Here is a 22959-nt window from a genome sequence, read left to right as displayed (position 1 = left end):
GAGGAACTGGGACGGTCAGACATTGCCAGCAAAACAACTTCACACCCTTTTCATTACACTTATAGAACACCCATGCATTTTATCTCCTCATTAAGCAGCCACAACATAACCTTCCCCTACACACTTGCCAAACTAAGCAATTTCATTTTAATTAAAAACAAAAGCTTTTTTTTCTTTTCAGGAATATATATATATATATATATATATATATATATATATATATATATATATATATATATATATATATATATAATATATATATATAACAAGGTGCTCCTAAATCTAATTTTTAGTTTTCTCTATTTCAACATACAGTTGAAAGTGCAAAATGTGAACAAGGAATCTCCTGCACTATGTGATCGGTACACAAGTAGGTATGTACTCAGCATATGACATAAACAATACTGATTATAATTGTAGCCCTTTGATTGCAGAATTCAACTAACACATGCTTAGGTAAATAGAAACCACCACAATTAATATTATAACATAGCTGTAGGTTTTTGAGGGGTTTTGTTCATTTGTTCTATGTTTAATTTCAACAGCCACACTTCTGGGGAGATTACATCATCAATGTGGATCAGCCTATTTATGATGGCTATTTGCTCAGCAATACACCTGCTGGTTACTGCATGTTTGAATGCATTGATTGTGCTTTTTTCTTCACAGTTTTCTTATTATCTGCTCTGCAGTTTCTTTAATTTTCTACATTAAAGTCATCTTATTAGAGCAATTTGCTTATTTCTTTTTGAAATAGGAAAGAAACAAAGTTCAAAATAGATATTTTCTTAAAACTTGGACTGGCTCAGCTTTTAGCAAAACAGCACCACACTGATGGAATTTGCTCTTTTACTAAGTAATGAAGCACTGAGAGGTGAGGTAAAACAGAGTTTGTTTCAAAGATGGATCAAAAGTGCCTTAAAAAAAAAAGTACAACAATGAAAATGGAAAAATGTTGATGAAAATACAATAACATGCAGTAAGTACTGAAGTTTCCAAGTAGCTTAATAGCGAACGGATTAACAGTGAAGACAGTGAAAAGCAATTCAACCGAATCTGCTGTAATTCTTTGTCAGAGTGAGGACAAAACTCACTAGATGGCGCTATTACACATACAAAGATTGTGTTGGAGAGCATATTCCCCCAGCACAGAAATAGGTTAATAAATTTGGGAGGAAGAAAAAGCTGCCTTTTCTTTTGCAGCTGACAATGCCAACATGTGGCTTTCCATGACATGCCCTGACCTGGAAACACCTGAAGGAGTTTATAGTCAAGGCAGAGGTGTCCTCTTTGAACTGACAGTATCACTTGAAGGAAAATAAGGGAACACTGAAATTACCTGGATGTTTCTAAGAATTATGCAGAAGGATCAGTAAGTAGGATACCTAATATAAGATATGCACCTAGATTATAACAAGCACACAAGATGCCTGCTTCTATATTTAGTATCACTTTCCAAAATTTTCACATGCTGTATGCATCTTAAATACATTTGCAATAGATTTGTCTACATTAATATCCACAGATGAGCCTTAGAACCCTAGTGCTTTGGATAATTATCAGCGTCAAGAAATCAGAAGTGCAAGCTCAATAGCCATGATAATGAAGTCTTTGGGATAGTCCAAGAGTATATTCGCCTTTAAGGCTTTCATACTGCAATGCTACATGGCCTAATTTATGCTCAGCAGAATGAGGCATCTATAGCAGTCACAGTGACTCCTCTCCCATGAAAGGTTGAAGCAGACAGTGAATGGGGCACACCATATTTACAGCTCTTTGAGAGCCTGCATTAGACTGTTACATATAAATGGATGCAAGGAGGTTTTAAAGGTGCAGGTCCATATTAATTTGAGGAAAAACAAAAAATGAAATATTCTTGAAAAATATATGGAAGGTAGATAAAATTTCATGAGATGAATGTGTCAACATTAAGGAACATGAAATCAACACTTGCAAGGGAGGAAGGGGGTTGAGGGAAGTGTTTTGGCACCAAGAGCTATTATATGAAAAAAGCAAAGTGATTTAATGTAGATCTATTATTTGTTACCAAGTGCAGACCATTGCCAAGAATAATAGCTCTAGAAATAATGAATAAGCTGCTTAAGTTATTTATATATGACTAAATAGCTTAGAAAAAGAGGAATAGGCGTTGATTCCATTCTGAACGATTGATCTATTGGTATCAGTTATGTTATTATAAAGAGCAATACAAAAAGAGGAGACTCAATTGGCACTTCAGACTCAACATTGATGTTTTGACAGAAGCGAGTACGCGTAAGAAGAAAGCAACAGCATTTTGACATTGAGGGCTGGACACCCCTACTTTAAAATACAACGGCTGCTCTGAATGTATTGCCTCCTGTTTCATTATGCAGGCCCGTGACATCAGAGATGAATGGTAGTGGTATGGCAAAAGAGGCTGAAACTCCTGCTTTTGATTACGTTTACTATCTAATCATACACTGCTCAAACTGTACACCTAGCTTTCCCCCCATAAAAACATCCACAGCTCTTGCTTCCTATTCACAATGTAGTAGAAAAATCTATCCTCACATTGCTTAACTGCTGCTCTACTTGTCACCCTTCATACAACGTACAAGCTGGCTCAGCTGATCTTTGCTAGGGGGAAAGAAAAATAATGGTCATGGGAAAACAACATAACAAAAGTCCTGATGTAATCCTAACAGTAATTTTGCTGTGCAGGTTACAACAGTGACAGCTAACAACAGAAACATTGCCTTATACTTAGTTGCAAACCTTGACAAGTACATGGAATTGCTATTATGTGACTCCTGAAAGAAAACAATAAGAGCATTTTGGCTCTAAACACAGGCACTATAAATTTCTCCCTTATCCACAGGTGAGGTCAATGAATGTTATGATTGTTAGAGGTCATTAAGTTAAGGAAGGCAGATAAAAGAGTAAAAAAGATCCTTAAATGTGTGACAGGAATTTAATAGAGATTTGCAAAATGTAAATATATAAATAAATATAGACAAATATTGCCTTAGAACAGGTGTTTGCAAATAAGTTTGTTTCAAAGGCAAAAGCCAGTAAGTCAGCACCCTGAAGGAAAGAAGTTATGAAGCATTAAATACATAAAGTTCACCTGGAGTAGAACATGTCAAACTGGCTTTTTACTTTTTTTTTTTTCCTTTATATATTCACTCTATTTGTCTCTTTATTAGTGAAAAACAAAACAACAAATAAAAGGATGTAAGTAAGGAAACAAATCCAAAAGGACAGCTGTTAAATCTCAGTTTCTACCTATGTACTTATTCTTAAGAACAGCACAATGTTATGTCTAGAAAAATACCACATAGACTGCAAGTAACTCTATGCATAATAGAGAAATGCTTTGATTTTATTTAACCTTTCTTTAAAACTGTAGTAATTTGCCAGCATAGGCGGTGGTTTTGATCAGTTAGAATGCAACGTATTGGTTCAAGTATCTCAGCAGCAATTCTTTTATGTGATGTATCTGTAAAATGTGGAGACAATATTACAATGCATGTGTGGAAAGAAACCTTTTTTTCTTCGCTAACTTTGTTAACCTGAGCAACTTCATTTCTTTCTGTACAATTCTTTTAATCTTCAACCACAATAAGAGAGGAAAATGGGACAAACAGGCACACCTTCTCTAAAACTGACAGAAGAGAGGTAAAACCAAGGTCTATCGCCTTTAGCTGGGCACAATGATTAAAGCCACTGTCAGTGAAATCAAAACCACATTTACTGGATTCATATTGTTAAAAACAAAAAATCCCCCAGGCGCATTGTTTTAAATAGGTACAAGTGCAGGAAGTCAGCACCTCAATAAGAGGTTTTGTGACAAGGAATCTGGAGCAGCTCCACTGCTGATGCTACAAGTGTCTGAACAATTACCAGCAAGCCAATGCGCATCAGAGCATCTCTTTGTTTTGATTATGTAAATTTCTTGTGGCTTTTTCCTCAAGATAAACTTCTTTGAAAACAGCATAGTATGGCACAAGGCCAGTAGAACTGGAAGCAAAAAACCTGTGTTTAATAAATGTGTGTTACTGAATTATTCATATACAAAAGTATGGAATGTTAGGCTACTAAAGTGCACGTGTTCCACTTGTAGCTAAGTAAAAGGATTGCATTAATTTTACACACAAATGACTGTTTTTTATCCCTCCTCCCTTTGACTTTTTTGTTTGGTTTGTTTTACAAGACAAGCATACTAATAAAAAGCACAGAATCACAGAATCATCAAGGTTGGAAAATATCAAGTTTACCTAGTCCAGTTGTCCACTTACCATCAATACTGCCCTAAGGGACTAAGCCACGTCCCTTCATACTACATCTAAACAATTTTTGAACACCTCCACGGACAGCAGCTCCACCACCCTGCTCATCCCATGGCAGTGCCTCACCACTCTTTTGGGGAAAAACGTTTTTCCAATATCCAACCTGAAGCTCCCCTGGTGCACCCTGAAGCCATCCCTTCTAGTCCTATCACTAATTACACAGGAGAAGAGGCCTACCCCCACCTCACCACAACCTCCTTTCCGGCAGTCACATAGAGCAATAAGGTCTCTCAAAGCTTCCTCTTCTCCAAACTGAACAATCCCAGCATTGCTTTAATGAAGTACAAGTGATGGAAATTTAATACCTCAACAAAAGGTTTTGTGCTGACCATGGGAGGAATCTGTAACAGCTCCACAGTACACACAAGTGCCTGAATAATCAGCAATTCAATGAGCATCAGAACATTATTTTGATTATGTAAATTTCTTGTGTCTGATTCTCGAGATAAACTCTGAAAACAGCACAGTATGGTAAAAAGCCAATAGAACTGGAAGCTTCACTCCCTGAGATGTTTACAAGTTCATGAATTTACGATATGTTTATGAACAACATATGCTGAACTAGATAAAAGACAATGAGTGAACCTGAGAACACTTGCAATACATAATAAGCCAGCTTAAAGAGGCTAAAAATATTTGTGTCATTTGCAATCACCTTGTACTTCAATTTCTGCACTAATTTGCTAGATTTAAAGCCCTACTGGCTGTAAATAACATTTTAATATGCTTAAAACAGGAAAATACTACTTGTGAAAGTATATTACCTAACTATTAGCATTCTGGTGTCCTTGTTTTCAGCTAGTACTATTTGACTAGACAAATCAATAGATCATGACTATTGACACATGCCATCATTCAGTCATTTATCATTTTCACAGAAGACATGCAAGCTGACAGAAAGAATAGTATAGTATATTGCAAATAAATTGAAATTACATTCATTTGTACACAATTATCTTCACATCTCCTTACAGTGCTTAGCGTTCTGTTATTAAAGAGCATGGGGGGAGCAGGGAGATTAGGACATGGGCTGCGATACCAATAAAATCATCAAAATAATTACACAGAATTACATGCATACCCATATGCAACACAAATCAAATTTCTTTAATTCTCATATTTGCAGAATTCATAAACCCTGATTTCGTAGTAGTCTGTTGATGGAAAACATGACTTGTATAATCTTACAGTAGAAACACAATATATCATTAACCATCTAACAGACATCAGAACTAGAAACCACATGTGGATTTATAAAGAATATTTATGGAACACTAAAAGAAAAGAAAATAAATTAGTAATAAATATGTCACTGATCTACTTCTAGCTAAGCTTTTCTGTGAATAATTGAAGTCATAGCAACACTGCACTCCAAAATGTCATTACAAGGGAAAATCCTCCCAAACTTCAAATAAACAGGGGAATTAAAAAAAAGCAGGGGTGGGGGGGGAGACCTAAAGAACTTAAGTACATGAGAAGAAATGAATGACATAACATACAAAATACATATGCATCTCAGATGTTGGATTATATCTTTAATAGATTAGAAAACCTAAAAGCAAGGACAAAGAAGTGGCTAGATAATGTGATGTCCCAGGCAAAAGAAAAGTTGATTTCAGAGAGAATTTGATTTTAGAGGTTAAAAGGGAGTGATTCCCAAGGAACACTGGCAGAAAAGCTTTATATATATATATATATATATATATATATATATGTATATATATATATACACACACATACACACTATACTTGCTTTAGCCCACCATATTGGTATTAATTTTCAGCACCACAAGTTGGAATGTCAGTGTACATTAGCACCTGATCTATAAAGAGAACTCTGAGATCTCACTGAAGTATTAGTCACCGCACCCTGGGAATGCAGGGTGTTAGTGCTCTTTGGCTCAAATGTCTCAGCCACAAACACCTCTGTTCTTAACAAAACATACACACCATCAAATCATTATACAGAAACACTTTAAGATTAGTAACTTTCTTCAACTTATTTAACAATGACTAACCTCAATGATACATTAATTCCTTTTGAGGGACAAGAGCTCAAGCCACTTTGGCACAATCAGGATCCCTTGGAACATGTATTTCTGTCCTATAGGTGAGTAAATGGTTTCTCCCTTTCCCTACATTTTTTTTCTTCACCTTTTCATAAGTGACATTCTTTATTTATTGCTTGTAACAGCTGATAGTGTGTTTTATCCCAAGTTTTATACTGTCACCATGCAGATGCTTAACTTAAGATCCCATGCAGAAATCAGTCTTATCTAGGATAACTTCTTTTTAAGGTTCACAACAGCAAGACAACAAAGCAAAGTGATTTTTGTGATTTATCCACAGTTCCCTGGCTACTCCAGAAAGCACTTCTATCAGTTCTACTTCCAGATACACCTCTAGGTATCCCTTCATTGCCTGAGCTACCCTCTTGTATCATCTCAGAAGCCAGATAGTTAGAACTTTCAGTTATAACACAATCATCTGTATTACACTCAGTTTCCACTTTCTATCCCATGTTGCTCTTCCACAACTTTACAGTTGAACTTATAAACTGGTTCTTTGTTTTACAGTGGAAGTTTTTATCTTTCTCAGGAATTTTCTCCTGAGAACACATTTCCTCATAGATTTTCTAGGTCAGAGTGTGATGGTGTGCCTTACCATGCTCTACACACCACCCCTTTTGGTGGCAGTTTCTTTGGGCAAGCAGTCAAGCACTTGCCAAGTGCATTTGGAGATGGAATGAAATAAAATGAAGCTGGTGCATTCTGTGTAGCTGCATCTGGAATTGCCACAGTTAACTCACTGGTAACCTTGGAAGCAAAAAGAGCACTTGTATCTGTTTGCAGACATTTATTATACGCTCTTAATTGCATATGAATTTGCCACAGGATCTCACAGGATCATAATGAAAATCAGGTAGAAAGGGGAAAGAAACAGTATAATTAAAGGCAACAGAAAGATACAACATTTGATTCAGTTTCCATGGAAATAAAAAGCTATAAAAACCTTTTCTTCAGTGTTTTCTAACAATTCTCTCTACTTGGACACCTGAAACTAGACTACAGATACTACACAACTATATAAATTTTAACTTCTCAAGAGACATTTCATTATTTAATTCAGGCTTTTTTTTTTTCTTTCTTTTTTTTTTTTTTGCGCCATGGAATTCAAGAAAGCTCCTCAAATGAAAATTTAGTATGCATTCTACAAGCTCTTTAACACTGGGATATTTTTGAAATGTTGGGGGATGGGGTGAGGAAGTGTTTTCAGGAAAAAAAACAAACAAGGTTACCATAAATGAACTTGTAAGGTGAAAAGGTACAAAAGTCCAGTTATCCACTACCAATATAAAAATAAGGTACATAACAGACCAGGAAAAATGCCCCTGAAACAATAAACTTTTACACAAGCATTCAGTCTAAATCAGCATCCTGTTTGATAATAGAATCTACATCTGTTGCTCATTGAATGTACACTTTGATGGAATGTAAAAAAGCCCCAGGTGCTGTTAGAAGAGGCCTGGTGTTTCATTACCTCACATGATATGTTGGATGCTTTATCCATCTCCACCTCCCCCAGGTGCTAGGAAAAAAAGCTACATAATAGTCCTAGAAAACCACAATCCCACACCCTAAATAATTAAATCTCCCTTAAAGCATGCTAAGTCAACATACATAGAAAAACACTTTCATTTAGATAACGTAGAACACATTACATATCATTCCTAAAAAATAGCCCTGGAGTTCACTTTTAGATTTATGATAGTTTCAAGTTTAACTAAGCAATTCCCTAAGCACAACAGCACTTGCCTTGTTCAAGTAACAAGGCAATTATATATACACGCACCACATATTTTTATCTTTTTAAATTCAGATACAGACAAGCAATTCATTATCATGTATGGGTATCCCTGAAAGTAATAAGCTTGTCATTTTGCACCTACATTAGTATTTCATGTCAAAAGATAGAATAGCATGTTCTCACTCTTAAGCCAGACTCTAATAAGCAAGAGAAGAAAAATATTCTTCATTTAACTTGTAGCACGTATAAGAGGGCTTGGGTTCTATTTATGTGTTTCAGTATATGCTGCTCTATTATCCAAATTTCACAGAACATTCCAATGTAAACAGTACTGAGAAAAAAAAAAAAGACAAAAATAGAAGTATTTAACAGTCATAAATATCTGTAGACATCTAAATTTACAATGTCTTTAAAGCACATTTATGGCTTGTAAGCAGATTTCTTTTAAGCTCCAGCATTAAACTTTGAGAGAGCAGGGTAAACACTGGTCTTGCTTATGCCAATTCGGACATGAATGTGCCACATGGGATCATTCGTGACAATTACACGCAAGACTGGGCATTTTCCTTATTGATAGACAACTTGTAAAGCAATAACCAAAAGTTTTACTTGCATTTTAGAACCTTTCCTGGGTATATGTTAAGATCTGGTATAGTGTCTTTCACAGGATGGCTTAGGCTGGAGGAGAACTGAAAGATTATCTAGTTCCAACCTCCTGTCACGGGCAAGGTCTCCAGGCAACCTATTCCAGTGCCTAACTATCCTTTGATTAAAAAAATTTCTTTACATATAACCTCAGTTTCTCCTCCTTCAGTTTAAAGACATCCCCCCTTGCCCTGTCACACTAAGCAAAAAGTCAGTCACGCTCCTGCCTGCAAGCACCTTTTAAGTACTGGAAGGCCACAGTGAGGTCTCCCCACAGCCTTCTCTTCTCCAAGCTAAACAAGCCCTACTTACTCAAACTGTCTTAACAGGAGAAGTGCTACAGTCCTCTGATAATCCTTGTGGTCCTCCTCTGTACCTGCTCCAATAGCTCTGCATCCTTCCCGCACTGGGGGTTGCAGGCCTGGACACAGTACTTCAGATGGAACCTCACAACAGCAGAGCAGAGTGGGGGGACAACCCCCACCCTCTCCCCACTGCCACCCCTCTGTTGATGCCTATGTGTTCTCTGATATTTTAGCAATTTATTGGAAAAAATAAAAGAAACAATCAGCAGCAACAAAGCTCAAAAGTGAAAGAATGCTTTAGGAAGCAGTTCATAAAGAAAACCAATTAACAGAGATATTGGTATTTGGTTCACCAGGCTTAAGGAAGATCTCTCATCCAGCTGTAAAATTTAAATCAGGAAATTATCATGGGATGTAACCGTTGAAATAGTTTTGGGTAGTCAATCATTAATATAACCAACTACAAAATACAGCTGCGATCAAAATCACTACTAACAGGAGCTAAAGATGCCCAAACTAGAATTCTGAATAAGCAGGGAAGATAATATCCAATGACAGCTATAAGAATACAGCCCAAAAGATTGTGTTTTGCCTTAGTTTTCTGATGAAAGAAATACTGAGGAAATGAGAAGTTTGGAAAAGATCCATGAGACCGATCAGATTGGTAACCATTCCTTAGAGAGAGGTTCCAGGACTTACATCTGTATTACCAAAGAAAATGTTAAGAGGTGGTTTCATCTCATGCATTAACTGGCTACATGGGAATTAGTAATGTAATAAAAGGGAGTACTTCTATCTCTTTTCAGAAACACCAATAACTGTAACTTGGAACTAGATGAATCTTAAGTTGACATTTTTAATCACTAGCATTGCTAACTATGCAAGAAACTCTGAAGACAACGGAGAATTCTCTCATTACTGGAAATACTTCAACAGAAAGATGAATTGGTCAGTATTTATAACATCTTGCTTATCCCAGAATGGAATAGAATACAAGCTCTGAAACCACAGAGAAGAGACTGCTGCTTAGCTTCAGTGCTGCATATTCAGTTCTCTCAGAGGCAATCACTAATTGTTTCTTTAGCTTTCTGGATTTTTACCCATTGCAGTTTTCGTGTCCTGTTAAGTTATTTCCACATTAAGTTACGTGGAAATGCTTCTACAGGACAAGTCAACCTCAGAAACTCTGCTTACATACACACATACCACATACATGCAATATGTGTTTAGAATTTACAAGCTTCTGTTTCCACACAAGAAAATTATGTTTAAACGGAAAAAAATTAACGATGGCTCAATGATGCATTTTCTTCACATCCCTCAAACCACTCACAGCAGCTTTTTATGAAAGCAGCGCTTTATAAAATAACAAAACCACAACAAAGTAATCACTTCTATAGGAAAATAAAAAGAGAACAAAATTAAACAAGCATCTAATCTGAATAAGCGGAATATTCAGGGTGCTTGCTTGCCAGCTTCAAAAGAAAAGAAAAACGATTCTTGCCTCCTAGACCGCAAACAGTTGAAATGCATGCTCACCGCAAAAAAAAAAAAAAAAAAAAAAAGATCACTTATCCACATATTCACTTATCTCACTACGACCACAGATCTGTGAAATGAAAAACTCTTACACAGGCAGGATAGTCTAAACTGAACGCACCTCCCTCATCCAGACTCTCTCCCTGCTGCACAGCACAAGAACACAATAACTCAACACAGAGGTTCCTCTTACAGCCCACAGATAATTTGCTTAAGCATAAATTAGTATTTCTATTTCCTTTCAAAGAATTATTGTAAATATTGATAAGATACTGTATTATAAGTATTAATTAGATAAGTATTATATCTATGTCACAAATGGTCTGTACAGCTCATACTCTTTCTCTGTTCAATAAAACTAAGAGCTAAGTAAACACACTAAGAAAATAATAATTCAAAAACCAAACCAACTATCTCCTGAATAGCCAATGCAGTTCTAGATAGAGACCACATCTGAAACAAAGGCCTTTCCTTGGGCCAGGCTGCACTGAAAACAGAGTTTTGAATACCCTGAAGTACTCAAATAAAAGTGAGGAAATCGGGTCACTGCAAACCTAAGCATTCCTGTATTTTTTCTCAAAATAGAGAAAAACATATTTACAAGCATGTGCTATTTTATAGATGCATATGCAAACACCACAAAGAGACTACGACAAAAACTGAGAAATAATGTAAGGAATGCTCACTGAGGTCATGATCAATAACACAGGGTGTGAATTTGCTTGATAGTACATGAAGAGAATATTAGATGAAGTGTCACATAGTGTCTGCTGCAGAGACAAATGCCTTTTCCTGCTCCTCCATTAAAATTTGCCAGACAACTAACTAGTGCTTTCAACACCTAAGGAAGTTAAACAATAAGGTTTTAAATGTAGACAATTCAAGAGCATATTTAAGATTCACATGAATATTTGGAGGATGCACAGGAGAGGAATCTTTGTGAAATTTTAATCCCCTTACATTAATCATTTATTGCCGTATCACAACATTATCATGAAAATCAGTTGATCTGAAAATTCAGCACAGCAGTTACTATGTACTCAGAACAATATTTAAGCATGCAGTTTAACAGTGCATGCAAATCTCTTTTGTGCCAAAAGAAAACTAAACATATGCTTAAGTGTTCTCCTAAGTTACCAGGAGTAACATTTTACTTCAGTAGCCTACTCTGTTTCCAAGTCTAAGGGACAGAAGGGAAAAATACTATCAAGACGTTCAGATATAATGCAAAGAATCCAATAGAAATAAGCATGTTCTAAACGCAGTCTTGTAAGTGGGCTAAGGTGGACCCGAGACGTAAAATCTAGGAAACATCAAGTAGGAGTGGGGTAATGACTTAATGGAAACATCTGGCACTAACAAGGCTTTTACTGATGCATTTTACCATGAGTCAGACAAGATTATGACAAGCTGCTAAGGGTTCAGAAGGAAATTACAAAAATAACCCAAAGTCTAGAAAACCATAGAAGCTTAAATGTTAAATCAATTAATTCCACAGCCCAAAAGGTAACAGGACAATTATTTTATTACATAAAATTACATATACAAGGAGATTTGATAGCACTGTAGTTGGTTTTTTTCCTGTTCCCTCCCTTCTTCACATGAACAAATATAAAGATAACTGTAATTTGATTAAAAATAAGCTGCAAAGGTTTAAACAGCAGGGCAACTAACCACAAGAACTCAGACATTTTATGACTGAAAGTTCTAATACCAATGCTAAGAAAAATGGGTATTAAATAAAAGCTTATATAACAAAATATAAAACAGTAAGTCTGAATCTACAAGTGACTGAAGAGAAAGGATACAGCTTCCCTGGTTAGAAGATATGAATATTGAAGTAAACACTGCATGAGAACTGAGTTGTAGATAAATAAGATTATCAAATATAGTGATGTGCACATGCTACCAACTCCTTATCCTTTGTATACTACTTAACATTCATGAGCACACATTAATTTGTTTAACCCATATACATCTTGGGAACTTTCTTCAAACCCATACGTATGTTTCTCCCTCAGCAAGTTCTTACACTTACCAGCCTTCACTACTTCAGGAAACAAATCTACTGCTAAGAAGGAGAAATAAAAGTAGAAGCCATCCCTCCAGATTTGAGAAAAAAAAAAAAAAGTTGTTACTTCATACGTCTCTCCTGATATTATAAATAAGGTCTGAAAAATATCTCTTCCACAGTGCTATTAGCCTTACTATGCCTACAGTAGGCCTGCCTCTGCTGCCACAGCTTCATCCTAATACATTCATGTGTCATCTGCAACGCACTCTGAAAATAAAGGCACAACCAGTCAAAATATTTACATACTTCCTCATGAAGTATTTCTTGCAAAGGCTAAACAGGCATAAGAAAGCTACGATGACTATGTTCACTTATCATAAGAAAAGAACTTCAAGAATTTCCTGGCGTGCAGGAATAAGAAAACTAAGCAACAGATCAATTTCTGGAATGCAAGGTAACCTGTCGTTAGCCTTTCTTACTCTTTTTAGTCAGTCCCTCAGAAAGGACAATCAGCTGGTAACAGCCTTTTTCACAGATTCCAAAAGCTGTGACATAACTAAAAGAAATACATGTTCTACAAGGTTCAACAAGATTGAGGGGTGTTTTTTCATTGTTGTTGTTGCTGTTTGATTTTTAAAGTTCGATGAATGACGCCAGTTTACATGAATTATTTCTTCTTCCTATTTGCTAGACTGTGATCAGAATTAAAACATACCTTCAGCATTTGAAGTTATATTTACTGCTGAAAATTAACGGTAGAGAAGGAATCAGGATCATAATAATCTTAGCAACTTGATCTTTCAGCCAAAGGGTGTGTTTCTTACAAAACAAAAAAGCATTCATATGGTAACATGTGCTACTAAATTAATTTCTGCTCCAATAGACTAGTAATAGCAATAATATGAAGGCTTTTGTTTAAAAAATAAGCCCTTATTTAATGACATCTAAATTAGTGAAACAGTTCAAAGAGGAACGTTTTTCCTAATTGCGTTGTTCTGCTAAAATGCTCAACATTCATAAAATAGAAAAAAATAAAAAAAATTTAAAAAAATAGGAGCAATCAGGCAACTTTTAGGACCAAGTTCCATCAAGTAATATAAATATCAGGTGGTGTCAGAAAAGAAGGCCATAAAACAAAAAAAATGAATTCACATACAGTAACAACTGGTGCACAAAGGTTAAAGAAAATCGATTGCTAACAACTGATACATACGACAATAGCAGAGGAAGACAACCAGCCCTGAAAATTACTCAGCATATAAATTAATATTCTTACCTAAGAACAAATTAGAGATGGAAGATAACAATACAAAAACTTTTGTTTTTTGCTGGAAGAACATTATCATAGTATAGAAGAATTTCTGATATCCTGGGGTAGATAAGAAATTGAAAAGAGAAGCAGCAAGAAAAAGGTTTCTAATTTTATCTAGTTCTACAGGTCTTATCTCATTAGAGAAGCTAACATCATATTGATCCACTTGCCAGTTACTCAAACAGAAGTTAAGACTGAATTGAAATAGCTGTAAACTTCACAACTGTTTAAGCACTAAAGAAACAGTTTCCACAATTCCATAGAAAAAGATTCAAAAGGAAAAGAGAAATGAATACAAATAGAGTGGATGATATTTATTAAGGTCATTGAGAGCATGTGTTTCCTTTCTCTCTGCCTGAAAAGTTCTAGATAGTAGACGTTTACTTTTGTGTATTAAAACACTTTCATAACTCATCCTGCAATCTATCAGCTCACAAGTCATCCATTTTGACATTTCCTTGGATGAGCACAAGTCAGACACTGGCTCAGCCAAACGTTTGAAGAAGGCAATGTGTTCATTTATCCCATTGACTAACGGGTTTTTGACCATATGTCATTTAATCTAGCAATCTGAGTAAAGACCAGAGGAGCAGTTCAGTTCCCAGCTTGACCACACTGTTTTGAAAGCAAGTCATTTATGCAGTGAACTAGAGATCAGTTCAAACAGTGCAGCACAGTGCCAGTCTAACTGCAGAAGGTACATCGCTGCATTATGAGCATTATGGCAAAATTTAACAAACCCTGCTCAATCAGGTAAAGCGTGTATACAACTCTGCAGTATTAAGACCAAAGCCATTCATCTTCCAGCTTATTTCAGAGTTCTGTATCATGCAAGTTTTACTACTGCCTCCCCCAGTAGCCCCTCTCCCCTACTTTGCCCCCCCCCCCCCCCCCCCCGCATCAGGGAGAATATGTCATGGCTATTTGTTCATTTTCTTCAGAAAAATAAGTATAAATATTTCCCTACCTTATAGGGGGAAATGAGGTAATTAACTGTGTTCAGTCTACCCTTTTGCCTCCCACTACAAGAAGAGCTTCCACTTCTTGATGCACATGCAAGTCCTTCTCTCTAGATACTCCAACCTCCTATTTACACTGGAAATCTATCTTCATAGAACAATTTTAAACTACGTTCTTAAATCCCGAGTAAAGTTCATAAAAAGATGTATATTTTGGAATTTTACAGTTCTGTACTTTCATTTGAGTTTTTATAGAGTTTTAATTTTTGTAGATGGAAAAGTAAAGCAAAACATTCTCTAGAGCTACATATTTAACCACCTATAAACTTGATTTACAATCATGTGCTGACAACACTAAAAAAAATAAAAAATCAGATTTTAACTGGATACATAGTAATAGTGCTGAGATAATTCATTATTATTTCAGTTGAGTCAGGTTGAGTGCTAACATTTTAAACAAAGTAAATTAACTAAAGCATGAAATAAAGACGTTTGGTTTGGGGCTTTTTCCTTACACTTTTTTCTTGCTCATAGTGGTTTCTAGAAAGGCTTCCAAAAGGAAAGCACTAACGAAAAGGTGGGGAAATTCAAGCAAGTGAAAATTTTAAGCCAAAATGTCTCTGAAACTTCACAAAACATTTAGGTCTTCACCTGCAAAAGGCCTTGTAGCATCATTATATTGTAGCTTTAAAGTATCTATTTTAACAATGTGAGAGGTATTCTCAACCATTCCTAGAAGCAGAATGAATCCTCAGCTGGAAAAATAAAGTCAGTGTTACAGAAGGTTTTATGTATTACAGAGTTGATTTTCCAACCAGAATGAAGGATATGTGACCACATTAACTTGAAGAATTATTCATTTATGGTTTAGGATTAGACCACTAACAGTGAGAATTTGTAGTATGTGGTACCATACAGGACAGGCAGGAAAGCAGCAAGGCATATTATGAAAAACTTCAGTGAAGGGGAAGGGGTTATGACAGTGGAAACAGGAAGCAAGCAATTTCTCAAAGGTACACGTAGCTGTAAGCCTAGGAATCTATAGGACAAAGCATACAGTTGAGGTCATAAGAGTTAAGGGTCTCAGATACTGAGGCCTCAAGGGATAGCATTTCTGAATGTGGAAGAAGCAGTACACAGAGCTCTTGCATCCTGCTTGATTATAGCATTCTTTTGACTGATATACAACGGAACTCAGTGCATGGCAATTTTTCTATAGCTATTTTCGCTAATCCTGTACTCAACTAGTACAATACTAGCAAAGATCACACACTAGTGTTGCCAAGACACCAAGGCCAGGTGTTAGCTTACGTACAAAGGCTGGGATGAAAAGTGGGAGAAAATGTCTTCTCTGCCCCCTCCTAGGTTAGCCTACACACTGTTACAACCCACACCTAAGAATCTGTAATAAATGCTACTGGAGTATTATCACATGATCCAGATAACATACAAACTACAGGATTAGCAGCTATAAGGACTGCTACTCTAAGCTACAAAAAAATTCTATATCATTTGAGATTTTCTTGAGTGGCTTAACTTTAGAAGCACCAGAGAGTTCCATAAGTCTATTAAGATTTACTAAGATATTTACTCTACTTTACCTATTAAAAGAAAAAAAAAAAATCCTCCCTTTGATCTTTCCTTCTGTTTACATGACATTCTCTTGAAATTATACCCTTTAGTGCCAGACAAAAATAAATGTCAATTTAACATTTTCTCCTGCCAACCTTCATAATTTACCATACATACTTGACAGAATATTACCTAAAAATTACATCCATCAAAAGTACCAATGTATAATCTTACAAATAAAAAGAGAAAACTGTAAGCAATTACTTTCTCACAGTTATTCCACGGACATTAAAAAGATTTCTAGAAACGAAATTACTACAATGGTAAAAATACTTAGTGTTACACATCTGCAAGACACCTGTTTTCAGATCAACTGATTTGAACTTTAAAGCCCTTGTTTTATTCCAAGATAAGAAAGTTCATGATTGTGTAAGGTCCTTCTTCCTCAGCCATGTACTTCCGACCTGCCTTGCCTTGAGGAGACTGGAGTAGAATATAAAAAAATGAAAGCACTAAGTATAACCAAAATTTGTTTATTGACTGAGACCTAAGCAGTTCCTAATGAAACATGTGTGCCAAGAAAGCAACTTCAGTATTCTAATAATCTCCCAGCCACCCATTACTTTTCTGTTACTTCAAAGATCGCGTGTGATTTCTATGAGAGGGAAAGAAATGAGCTCTCAAACAAAAAATTAACTCAGTTCTAAATTAAAGTTCTTTGACACAATCCATCTCCCTTATGCAGATAACTTAGATTTTATGAAGATGTCATTGAGATTTCTTACTGTAACACTAAAATCTACAAAACTCACATTTTCAGAAATCACACATCTTAAATTCATCTATTATACATTAAAAAAAAAAAAACAATAAAGATTTGCATTGCTTTTCTTCATTTCATCTGACTTGATTTCCTAGATTAGGTAAAAAAAAAAAAAAAAGAAAAAAAAATATGATTCTCCACATAACCTTTTCAAAAGGTTGTGGCTTTTGACGTTGTTGTTTTGTACACCATTTTGTACTTCAGCGTAAGTCACAGAAAAATTAACATAGTTTGGAGATTTCTGGAAAGAGTTTAATCATGTTCATAGCCATATGGAAGAACTAGAGGATGCTCACTTCAGATTTTTGTATTAGTCATTATTCTTACATTTGGCTATTACCACCATTTGTCTGAGTGTAACGACAAATCTGCCACAAATAGGTAGCTTCACACATGGTATGAAATGTCTCGCTAGGACATATTCATTCTTCTGAGTCGACAGTTACTATTTGTAGAGCTTTATATCTTGATTTTAACATTCAACACAAATGTTTTAAAATATGCTCGTAGGAGTCCTTAATGACGTAGTCCCTGTGTCACAGAAATTAATAGAAAAACTCCTACTGATTTCAGCCCTGTTACCAGAATAAACCAACTAAAATCCCTCCCTTGTAATACCACTTTTTGGCATTTAGGACATTTTTACATTTGTTTATGTTTCTCTATAACGACCGATTCTTCTTTTGGATGTTTCGGATGTAGGTTAGAGCCAAAAATCTATGAAAAAGCAGAGACTTCCCAAATCAATTTTCTAAACACATTCTGTATATCATTCTTGCCTTCTTCCCTTCCATTAGGGCAATAAAGAACCCCTTTCATACCATGAAAGATTTTCAAACATCAAGTTTGATCATAATTTCCTTTTTGGGGTTGAAATTTCACATCCTCAGGCTGTCCTGAAAGCACCAATTTATGAGGATTGAACTGAAAGTACTATCTCTTATTTATTTTCATGGAAGCTACAACTGAAACAAAGAGGACAATAACACTATTTGATAGAGCAAATTCTCAGCTACAAATATATTTTTTCGACATAGCCACCACCATTGGCTTCGCTTTTTTGTCAGTAAGGAACAAGAGCCTGCATGCCATACTTGCAAAAATCTGCACTGCCATCTGGAACATGGCTTGACTTTCATGCCCCTGCCGTCATTGCTGAAACACAGTACACACTGCTTCACTGCATTCACACCCACTGCTTAGCTTCCATAAACATTCAGCAAGAGTTGATGAATGTCAGTGGGTGCCATTTTTCCCTTATGGAGAGATTCAGTGACACACCTTTGCTTCACCGGCATCCTATGTCAGACACAATTTTGTCAGACTGTCCCTCTGCTATGAACTGTCACACAGCAATAAAAAATGCAATGGAATATTGACGTAAGGCTCAGTCTTTACTGCCACACCACCAACATCTACCTCTGACATCACGGGCCAACAAAATAAAAACAGGATGCATTACTTTCAGAGCAACTGTTGTACTTTGACCAAATCTCTAGAAGGAAACTTCCTTTTTCTGAGCATATCAGGAGTACGTCATTGCACATCACCAATATCAGTAATAACTTAGGAAACAAGCAGGAAAGGTCGATCCTTGCTCTAGGATTCCTAACATTTAATGCATATTCATAATTCAAGACATGAACGTGCACCAGTTAAACGCACCAGGATATATGAAGAAACATAAAGCATTTTTAGTTATCAGCTTGGATAACTGTGTGACCAAACTGATCATTCTTTTCCCTTTTAAAGAGAGTGCAGGAGGAGCTTGAATGCTGGGCCTTCTGAAGGGCCCAGTATTTGTCTAGGCAGCTAGAGAAAGTGGTGGTGAAAATTCATAGAACACATTCAGTTGGAAGGAATCTTGGGTCATCTGATCCAAAGCCTCACTCAATTCATATCGAGCTTTTTATACAGCAAGAGAAATAATTGTACAATGCGCTGTACTATGAATATCCCATTGAAGTATAAAACATTAAGTTTCATTCTATAACAGAGAAATAAGAACTGTCTCCTCAGAATAAAACAAACTAAGAGTAGAGAGCATTATAGTTTGGGATAAGGACATCTCCTTTCAAGAAGCTGGATTATTCTTACAGCCAAAAAAAAGAACAATTTTTGGACACTTTTGGGAGAATAGCGGCCTTATTATAGCACTGAATGGAATTAAATTTTTCAGGCTTCCAGGCAACCCTTCTCTACTTCATTTCTTTCTTCCAAACCACCTTGCACTTAAAGACTGAAAATATTTTAAGATTTATTACCATGGATCTTCTGTTATTCCTAACCTCATTTGATAGAACATTAGTTCTCAGAATATAAAAAGTTTTTTGAATGTCAACTCCAGAGGTTACTTCCTTGAAATCTAAAAGGTGCTTTGATTTCTTGGGAAGAGTTATTATAATCTTCTTTTTTCAAACTTAGACTACTTTGTATGTAAGCAAATCAAATTGAACACTGTTGGAAAGCAGGCACCAATTCCTTGGGTGCTCTTCTAAGGCTTGTGATAAGAACTTACTGAGTTTACCAATACATCTTAATGAAAACCTACATTAAAATGAAATGTAGGCCTTAACATTTAATCCAACTGCTAAAAAAAATATTAGTAAGCATCCTTGACTTTGCTGTCAAAGGATTAAGACCTTTTATAGCCTTACCTCTAAGACTTTCTATACATGATGAATTGGAAATAATATCAGAGTACATCCCAAATCATTCCTATTTCCTGTCCAAAAGAGAAATGACATGAAATAAATTCATTATCCACAGACTTGGCTTTTTGAATTATATAACTTGGGAATTTTTAGACTACTATACAGCATTGCAATTAACGCCATCCAAAAAGACTGAGAACTCCCCATCCATCTCTAAGTCACCAAAAATTTACGTCACTTCTATTTACTCACTTACAGTGGAAAATAGCAACAGATTGAAGAAATCAGGTTCTGTAACATCTGAAAATACAGTCTGAAAAGAGTGCAAAAAGAAACTAACAACAAATGTCTGTTATTAGCTGGATAACAGAATAGGTGCTAACGACATTACTGGCAAACATTCAGCTCATCTCAGACATCTGCTAGGAATGAAACCATTGAAAAAAAACAACAATACATAATCACGTTACGAAGGTTTATGCAGATATTTGCTCCTGATTTTGTCTCAAATGGCTTGGACTCTTTGGACTTTATTCTTCCATTGCCTGCTTCCTATTTTTTCCTTCTTTATAATCATGTTTAACAATCAAATCCACTGTGAGTAGCACTTCAGAAAACACTGACCAGCTTTCTTTCATTTAAAATACATACTGAATTTGTCCAGTTATTGATCAAAAACAAGTCTGGGATGTGTTTCAAGACTGTACCAATATCCCACAGTACTACACTGTTTCACATTTTGTGACATTATGCAAAGCCCTGTTTATGATTTCTATCTTCCCAACCAGTATTTTCCATTTCCTTGGTAAAATATTCAGTGTCACCAATGTTCAATTCAGTTCAAGTTTCAGCACAATTAACCTCTCAGAAGCAATTGCTCCAACCCACACTGAAAATGTTTAAAATGGAAGAATGAGAAGATATGCCTTAGGCTATCTTTTCCAAAACTTATCACAAAATTCTCACAAGTTGCATGATGTCCAACCCTGAAGACATACTTGTAAGATAGGCTGAAAGTCAGCAGAGAAGAGACAGTTCATCAATGGAACCTCAGAATTACAGAATCACTTGAGTTGGAAGAAACCTTTAATGGTCATCTAGTTCAACTCCATCGCAATGAACAGAAATGCCTACAGCTCAATTAGGTTGCTCAGAACCCAGTCCAACCTGCCTTCCAATGGTTATAGGGATAGGGCATCCACCACTTTCCTGAGCAACCTGTTCCAGTGCTTCTCAACCATTATCATAAGTAACTCGCATCCAATCTAAATCCCCCCTCTTTCAGTTTGAAAACATCTTCTCCTGTCCTGTCACATCAGACTCTGTAAGAGTCCGTCCCCTTATTTTAATAGTCCCCCTTGAGATACTCAGAGGCCACTAACAGGTAACCTCGGAGCCTTTTCCGGGTTGAACAGCCCAGTAGCAGTCTTTTTCTAAGCGTAAAACTTGGCACTAGATGTTCTTTAATGCAGAATGAATGAAATCACATACTTCCAATTCCCTCTCATCCAGATTCTTTTCATGAAAACAGGGACTCAATTTATGCAATCTGAGTAACAATAAAACACATTAAGAGCATTGGAATAAAAATTTACAATGCCAAATTCCATCACATACCCTGCTTTTTTTTTTTTTTTTTCAGTAGTCTTATTTCATCGAGTAGACATCAAGTTTGGATCCAAAACAATCATCAGAAAACACTGGAATATTCCTGAGATCTAGAGAGTTCTGAGCATGAACAGTCTCAGGATAATAGTGTCCAATAAGTGAGATATTCTTCTAAGTGAATAGAATGATTACAAAAATATAACCACTGTCCTAGCTGCATATAAGCCTTCAGAAGAAAGCAGTCACTCTGAGTCTCTAGTGGCTAGCATGTAGCTGTGATTTAAGCATCTACAGAGAGAATTGGATATTCAGGACTCTCCCTATCAATCACACACAGATCCTTATTCAGTATGAAATAACATACAGCTTTTTTTTTCCAATAAAACAGCTTTTTCTTCACTAAATCTGTAAAGAACCTAGGTCCTTAGCTGGAAAGCTAGTGCACACACACCATTGATAGCAGGAGAGGCAGGGCTGGAAAATGCAGGAATGCTGGCATATCTCAGGATGCCCTATGACAATAACGGGTACCATGTAATTGCACATCAGCAACACTATTTTGTTTTTCCATCATTTTTCCTCTAGGAATACACATAGATTCCAACTCACATTCTAACACTCATGGAACATGTTGAACAGATCGGACTGAATCTACTCACAAAGATCATGAGAATAAAATTTATATTACTCAGGGAGGAACTCCTTAATGGAAATTAATTCACTTAGACAAGATGAGCAACTTCTATTAATTCTGATGTGGCTAGATCTACACTGAGACTACTAACAGCACTTCCCAGACATATGTTAGCTCCATGTCAGAACATGGCAGGAACAGCAATCACTTGTGTTCTGTACACAGCCACAATTACTAGCATCTCTTAAAGTAATAAACTATTTCTGCCAAATACTCTAAACCATAAAGAGACATTAAAGCATGCACAATCTAACTAAGTTAGACTTGGACTCTATTAAAGGACCCTAGCAATGGGGCCTTAGGTGCGAAAAAGTTAACAGCAAGAAAATTTTGCAAATTGTGGTGGAATTAAAATCTCCTGTATACACTTTTGTCATCTTCTATGTTCTTTTGAAACAACCTAAACTTTCAGTGCAAAAAGCATGAAAAAGTCATTCATTTTAGTCAAATGTTTTCTGAGTAAAAGATTTTTCTTTTCTGTAAAGTAGAAAAGTGTCAGTTAATAGTAACTTAAAAGAAACTATGTTGCTCGAAACAGGCAACTCTAGAAAGCCTGAGGACATCTTGAGAATGATGCAAATAAAGCATATCACAGAGACCATTTAGTAGAAATCCTATTTTACAGGTGTAACTTTCAGTAAGGTCCAGGAAAATTCAATCATTAGAATTATGGGAGGTAAGAGTTTCTTATAAATA

The 22959-nt window shown here is 35.9% G+C and overlaps 1 long non-coding RNA gene across 7 annotated transcripts in view; it reads right to left on the bottom strand.

Moving 5' to 3' along the window:
- LOC107314326 (uncharacterized) overlaps nucleotides 1–22959 on the bottom strand; it is a 97594-nt gene that overhangs the window by 66676 nt on the left and 7959 nt on the right. For 5 of the 7 annotated variants that reach the window (XR_001555338.3, XR_014947016.1, XR_014947019.1 and 2 more), the window contains exon 1: nucleotides 12666–12916. The exons of the other annotated variants lie outside the window; for them this stretch is intronic. This is a non-coding gene — a long non-coding RNA (uncharacterized LOC107314326). Of the gene's footprint in view, nucleotides 1–12665; nucleotides 12917–22959 lie in introns of those variants that run through there. 7 annotated transcript variants of the gene reach the window in all.

Source organism: Coturnix japonica, chromosome 5 (genome assembly GCF_054131305.1).
Source record: "Coturnix japonica strain WE chromosome 5, WE-NBRP24, whole genome shotgun sequence".
Classification (NCBI taxonomy): Eukaryota; Metazoa; Chordata; class Aves; order Galliformes; family Phasianidae; genus Coturnix; species Coturnix japonica.
Note: the sequence above shows the minus strand (reverse complement) of the source record. Positions and strands in the feature narration are given on the sequence as shown.